At 39.4% G+C, this 7,423-nt stretch overlaps 1 long non-coding RNA gene across 1 annotated transcript; it reads left to right on the top strand.

Annotated features, from left to right (window-relative positions):
- Positions 1–4,576: 4,576 nt before the first annotated feature.
- Positions 4,577–6,389, top strand: LOC309709286. The gene is made up of 2 exons (XR_014277466.1): positions 4,577–4,901; positions 5,668–6,389. It is a non-coding gene; the product is annotated as an uncharacterized lncRNA (long non-coding RNA).
- Positions 6,390–7,423: the final 1,034 nt, after the last annotated feature.

The raw sequence follows: 7,423 nt of genomic DNA, 5'->3' as shown, positions 1-7,423 counted from the left end.
ATTTTTTTATTTTCAAGAAAGGACTGAATTGTGCTGTACCTTTAATCCTGTACAAACATGCCTCTCATCTAATACTCTCAATGCATTTGGTCAAAGAGCTAATGTAGTCTTGACCTAACCTGTAAAAATAATTCTAAGTCCTCAGCTGCCTCTATAGTCACATAATATCTATCAAATCAAACTGTATGCCAATAAGCAGCAAACCATCAGCACCACTGAGGCTTCATGTCCTCTGTTTAAATGGAAGGCAAACAGCAGACAGGCTCATTAACAGCACACTGCAGTCCAGTTTAATAGCTATAACAATGAATTGTCTTAATTGTACCGCCTGCTTAAGAGTAGACTATAATTAATAGCTTAATAATAAAGACTAGGAGATGCCTAGGAGACCTCATGCAAAAAAAAAAAAAAATCAATTCACTGGGTTTAAGTTTTGAGAATAAAAATTACAGCTCTGCAATAAGGGTAGAGAAAGTGTATCTATTAAATACTAAGTCCTTCACTTGTGACTGGCAGGGACACCAACTGCGAAGAGCACAACAGTTGTTGTGATGCAGGGCATATTTTCTCTCGTGTCGAGGGTTCTTTTGAAATGTCACCTACAGCAGTCTTTTAAGCAGCCAGTATGGACTTCATAACATTTGTGTCCAACTCAGGTGGTAGATGGAGTGTATTTGTGGATAAGGGCCGTAAGCAAAAACTCATCTGAGGACTGGTGTTTTGGATGCCATTTGCCTCTCTGTGCATGGGAAGAAAGGCTGCCTTTCTTGGCCTTTCTGAGATGCAAGAAACATGCCACATGGAATTAATGTTGGTGGGGCAACACCCTTGGTTCTCTTGTCCTTGCATAACAGAGCAGTACTTCTAGTGACAAGACAGAAAATAGCTTGCAATGATGTTTCAAACAGGCTGTCTAATACATTTATTTTAAACGAGTTAGATTCCCTGAGAGGTTCAGTACTCAACGAGGTTGGCAAGTGCGAGGGCTTCAGACAGAGCAATCTTTTCGATACATACTCGTACACCTCGAGGATGTTTACGCCAACAGAGATTGTTCCCACTGCAAAGAGAATGGATGGCAATCTTCTTTGGTCCCTAAACACCAGAGAGGTTTTCCAACTCTATTTTAAATCGACATGTTCTTTCAGGACAGTCTCAGTTTGAAGTTATTATACCGTCTATAATGTGTTTGATGCTTTTCTATCATTTACATCACTATAAAAAGAATATCTTTGGGTTTTGGACAACAAGAGCATGAATTAAATTAATATGCATAGCTACTAACTTTCTACTTAAGCCTGAGGGAAATACCTGGCATTTGCTGCTAAATATTTCACTAGTTTCACCCACTCTTCGATATTTGTGTCTCTGTACTGAGCAGAGAAAGTACAGTGGGGTTTGTAAGAGCTTTCTTAAAGATGGGGTAGCTTAACATCTTTAATGGAAAAACAGTGGGATAGCAAAGATTTCTCTCTTGTGTTAATTTCCTGAACTGTTCGCATTGACATTCTTCCTCAATAGATTGTGTTGTTTTGTCATTAAACTAAAGGAGGTAGTCACCTGAATGCAGAAGTTTTGTGAAGTTTGGAAGGCGTTTAAGGAAACTGTCTTAAGAGGAAAGTCTATTTTTAAAACACGGATAAACCAAAAGGAGCAATTTGTAGATCTTATATGTTCCTGCTGAATCTGATGTTCGACTGATGGACGGGCTTCTACAACATTCAGAGCCTTCAGGAGCTGAGGGTGATCATCCACCCCAGGGGCCAAGTCGTCCCCCTCTTCCCCAGACCCTGCTTCCATCCTGGAAGGCGTGACAGTGGCATTGAGGAGATCCTCAAAGTGTCCGCCTGACTGTATCCTCAGTTGAGTTCCCATCCCATCACCACTGTAAACACTGTAGAATGTCGCTTTGACCTCCTGAGTCGTTTGATATTTGCTGGAACCACTTTGAGGCAGACTGAAAGTCTTGTTCCATGGCGTCACCAAACTCCTCCCACATCCGAGGTTTTTGCATCAGCCACTGACAGAGCTGCACTCTGCTTGACCTTCTGCCACCTGTCAGCTGTTTATGGAGTCCCACAGGCTAACTACACTCAGGAAAATCCTTCGTAAACCTGAAGGTCTGAGGTGGGAATTGATGATCTTGAGGACTGGGCCTCTGCCAATTGTCCCCAGTGCATCCTCAGTATACGTTTAATGTGTCTGATGATCGTCTTCCTTCTCTCTTTACCCAGGTATCCAACAGAGAGCCTACATGGGCATATCTGGACTTTTAGGAGGACTTCCCATCAATTGTTGGAGAAGTATGAAAGGTTATCAAGGAAGTTAGCAGACTACAGGAACACCTACGCCTCAATCTAAGAAGCGTACATATAGTGATTGGAATGAATGACTTTTTCATACATCTCATGCACCAGACTATCTTCACGACATGCATGTGCTTGGTTTGACTGAACTGGGCACACAGACACGGTTCTACTCATTCAGCTACGCTTGCCAAACATTAATTTGGCAAGAACAAGTTCTTTAGCTATAAGCCATGTCAGGCTGCGATACAGTGAAATTATATCCTAGGTGTTAAAAAAATTCTGGATGAAAAAATGGGATTCTGCCAGTTTATTTTTGAGAAGTAATTTGATAGCCAACTATTTTGTATTATGTAAGCATGATTATGGTAATCATGTAATTATTTTTCTAATACGACTGTTCATTGAATGTTACAATTTCAGTCCAAAAATGTCCATAACATCTCAAGTCCAAACTTTTATTTTTGTATTTGTTAAAGACAGACATGTTATTCATTAAAAAAAAAAATCGTTAAGAGGCACACCTACACATTTATGTGACACAAAGGTCAGCCAGGTGCTTATACTTGGACTAAATATATTTAATAAATGTAATTATATTTATTGTAAAAATAAACTCAAGGAAAAATGATGCAGTCTGGTTGAAGGTCAAAAATCTGAAACCATCTCTTTTTGGATCTGGTTACTGCAGGATTAGTTTATTGGAATTTTGCCCGTACTTGATCAGGTTTATCCAACTATAGTACACCATCACTTTCAAATATAGTGTCATCTGGTTTTGTTCAAGAGATCCTGGCATTTGTGTTGCAGAGCACCAACAACATATTGCCCAAGCAGGATTATTCCAATACATTCCAAATAAAAGTACTCACAAACAGCTCGAGGAACAGAACAACAGAACGAGCTGGTATATTAAGACTTATATTCAATTTATTTATACTCACTTCAGTTAAATGTTATTTATTCAGCACCAAATCACAACTACAGTCGCCTCAAGGAGCTTTATAATGTAAGGTAGACCCTACAATAATACATACAGAGAAAAACCCAACAATCATATGACCTCCTATGAGCACTTTGGCAACATTGCAAGGAAAAACTCCCTTTTAACAGGAAGAAACCTCCAGCAGAACCAGGCTCAGGGAGGGGCGGGGCCATCTGCTGCGACCGGTTGGGGTGAGAGAAGGAAGACAGGATAAAGACATGCTGTGGAAGAGGGAAAGAGATTAACAACAATCTACAACAACTTGGATATAAGCACAGACTCTTATTTTGAAGGCTTTGGGTTAGTGCATCTGTTTGTCAGGTACTAAGGTTTTCACACCTTGCTGATATATCACCTTCAAAGTGCTGTGAGCCTTTGCTTTACTTTTCCTACTCTTTTGATTTTCCCGGTGAAGGTGCTCTTTCACTCTGCTCGCTGTACTTTTGCCATTTGGTTGTAAATGTGTCATCAGGTTATTTAAGAGCACATTAAATGGTGTTGCAACAAATGTAGCAATGTTGTAACATTGCTACATTTTAAATAAGCTCTTTTACTTCTTTTCATGCACAGACTTGAAAATTAGGAGTGAAACATATGAACATTGTGCGTGACACAGAGCTGCTCATCTGCTCAAGTGTACTATTGAGGCTATGTTTGCTAGTGTGACATTATTCATGTTGTTACAGGCATGGGGAGTATACACAAGAGAAACTCTCTGAATGTGTTATGTCACCAATATTGAAAGTACCGTGTAGTTATGGGGGGAGCTAGTTTGTTGTTACTTTCCTCATAAAAAATACAAAATGTTTAACTAGTCTGTTTATATATTTGGTATTTTGTTTATTCTTTTTGTAATGTTACTTTATATAGTTTGCTTTCCTTTGTTTTGGAACTTTTCCCCTGGAAGCTGCTGAGAGCATACACATGAGACCTGCGCTGTGAATGTTTTATTCCTCCATCGCTGCGGATGCTGAGCGAATGTACAGCTGAAAAATTCGATGAATACCTCATTTCTCCAAAGTTGGTGTTTATGCAGATGGTAGAGACACTGATCGTAGACATTGTGAGTTTGTTTTTATCTTTTTAAAAAGAAAATGTGTTGTACTGTTCGGTAACAAACCCCCAACAATCACATGACCCTCTGTGAGCAAGCACACAGCAACAGTGGGAAGGAAAAACTCCTTTTTAACAGGAAGAAACCTCAGCAGAACCAGGCTCAGGGAGGGGCGGGGCCATCTGCTGCGAACAGTCGGGATTGAGGGGAGGGAGACTGGAGGATAGGGCTGGGACAACGCGTCGACGTAATCGATTACGTCGACGCAAAAAATACGTCGACGTAAAAAAATCTGCGTCGATGCGTCGTCACTTTCAAAAAAAGACATGGCGGCAGCGAGTAGCGGAATCATGAGTGAGGCAGTTGCAGTCAACTTAAATCACTCCACCCGAACACGCAGCTCTACAGTATGGGGATATTTTAACAGAAAAGGAAGTGATTCAGTCGTTTGCCGGCTTTGTGAGGTGGAAATGGCCTATCATAAAAGCACGACGGCTATGCACCAGCACCCCAAACGACGGCATCCAGGAGCAGCTTCTGCAAAGGACAAACCACCGTAAGTTTAACTTTTTTACTAACGCTAGTTTTTACCCGTTAATTCATCCAGACCGCCCCCCCCCCCCACGTAGACGTACACTCACTCATAGACACAGATAAACACCCAACCTCCGTAAATACAAAACTAATTTAAGCTGCTGAGCAGTAACATACAGCAGCTGCTGTTGTTATTGGTTTTTTTTTTGTGGCCCATGCTGGCAAAATGAGTCGGAATGCGCGCAGGCTGATTATCAGAATCGGCGAAAGACAAAAATGTGAGACAGCGAATTGGCCGCAGGAGAAATGTTAACAAGGATAATGCACCACCTGCTAAACGTAGCCGTCGTGGACACTATTACAACATTGTTAAAGTGCTTGCAAAAGCAAAATGACAATGAACTCTTGATTTGTCAAATTTAATGTGTTTCATCCTATTTGAACGCTGTTTTTATACATTATGCTTCTCCAGCTTGATCTTATAAGTCAAAGTTATGCCATCTAATGACTAGAAAGCAGTGCACCAGTAAAGGTGCCATCAGCTATGGCTGTTTAAACATTATCTTTTCCAGCCATCATGATTACTGCATATCATATGTTCAACATTGGGGATTATTATTAACCTCTTACTGTTATGCTATGAAAGCACATGGCATAACAGTGTGTGTGTATCTATCTATCTAGCTCAACCAGATCCTTATCAAATTATTTTGATATTATGCTTTCCATATAATTATTTTGTAATTATTCGAATTCATCTGTGTGCTGTGTGTGATTTATGATTTCAGGAATAAACAGAAAAGTCTGGAGGACTACTGTCAGAGAAGAAGTACACCATGCACCCCCCAGGAGGTGGCTGTACTTACTGAGAGCGTCTTATCTATGATTTTAAAAGACAAGAGACCACTTGCTGTGGGTGAGGGATTCAAAGAAATGCTGACCACTTTCCAACCAGGTTACACTCTGCCGTCTAAGCGTCATTTTACAAGCATGATGGAGAGAAAGTATGAAACTTCAGTGCAGAGACTAAGGAATGAACTAAAAAAAGCCTCCAAAACATCCAAAATCTCCCTTACCACTGATGCTTGGACAAGTCTGGTCACAGAGTCCTACTTAGGGGTAACTTGTCATTTCATTATTTGTTCAAAGACGCCATTGCTGCTGTTTGTATATTATTAATTTTTTGCTATGATTTCCTTTGTTATATTTGTTTTGCAAAACATTTAATTTTTTGTTAAAAACAGCAGATTGTAGTACAATGTTATTGTGGATTTTGTTTTGTGAATGAAGAGCACTTTTTGGCAGAAAGCAAAGTGAATATTACATTTTGTTTGTTTAAAGACACCATTGTTGCTATTTATTTGAAATGTTTTGTTAACTTTTCCTTAATTTTATATATGTTTGCACATTTCATTTCTTGTTAAATGCTATCTCTATTGTATTGATTGTACGACCTCTACAACTTTATTTTGCAATTTTTTTATTTTTTATTAAAAGGTCTTCAAATGAATAGATTTGTGTTTTTCATTTATATACATAAATTAATAAATGTGAAATTGCTATACAAGTCAAATAATGGGGAAAAAATCGTTAATCGAATCGAATCGAAATCGAATCGGATTGAAAAATGAATCGTTAGATTAATCGATGCATCGAAAAATTAATCGCTAGATTCATCGATTAGGAAAATAATCGTTTTGCCCAGCCCTACTGGAGGAGAGCCAGAGATTAATAATAACTAATAATTGAATAACACGTGGTGTAGAGATGCTGCCAGTTATTTTACAATGATTTTCCATTTTTGATAATACATAACAGCTTGTGTTTTATGTTTGTGTATTTGGTGGCGTGCCTGCAGCCCATTGCAGCAGAACAATCTTCAAAGTCAACTTTGACATCATTTTGTCCACTGAAGTCACTTTAGTTACTGTGCTGACACAAAGTTACACATTTGCAGATCCATCAGGCACAGAGCAACACCAGCACTCGCTTGGAGTGATGTTTCGGTTCACGTGCCAGCGAGCGCCATGTTGGCTTTAACCAGTTCCTGTTTCTAAGGTCATTTAACATGGGTGTGTTTTTGTTTATGTAATGTTTAAAGACCAAAGCTTGTTTTTCTGCTGTTTTTTGGTTGTTTGTTTTTTGCAAAACAAGTGGAGGAAATATTTCTCACGTCTCAAACCAAATCATGAGCTTTCTCCAAAAACAGTCTGGCTGGAAGCAAAACAGGAACTGAAAAATATGACATTTAGTTTGAGTTTCATATGTACAAATAAAGCAAAATAACATGAAAATTTGTAGTGTTCATCACTGTTACCATGGAGACTGCTTTTATCTCATTATGGCTCACATTGTCAAAGGTAACCCAGCCTGCAGTGTCACTCACTCTCTGATGTTAGATGGCAGTCATTGTAGACAGAGGGCAACATTCATCTTTATTCACTTCCTCGACTTCTTGCGCCGATGAACTGTTGCCAATCCATCACCTGCACATAGAAATCGTCCTCACAGCGAGTAAGATATTTCGTGGAGGGAACAGCTCAG

Source organism: Aulonocara stuartgranti (assembly GCF_965226115.1).
Source record: "Aulonocara stuartgranti genome assembly, chromosome: 6".
NCBI classification, from domain to species: Eukaryota; Metazoa; Chordata; class Actinopteri; order Cichliformes; family Cichlidae; genus Aulonocara; species Aulonocara stuartgranti.
This window is presented reverse-complemented; position numbering and strand designations above follow the sequence as displayed.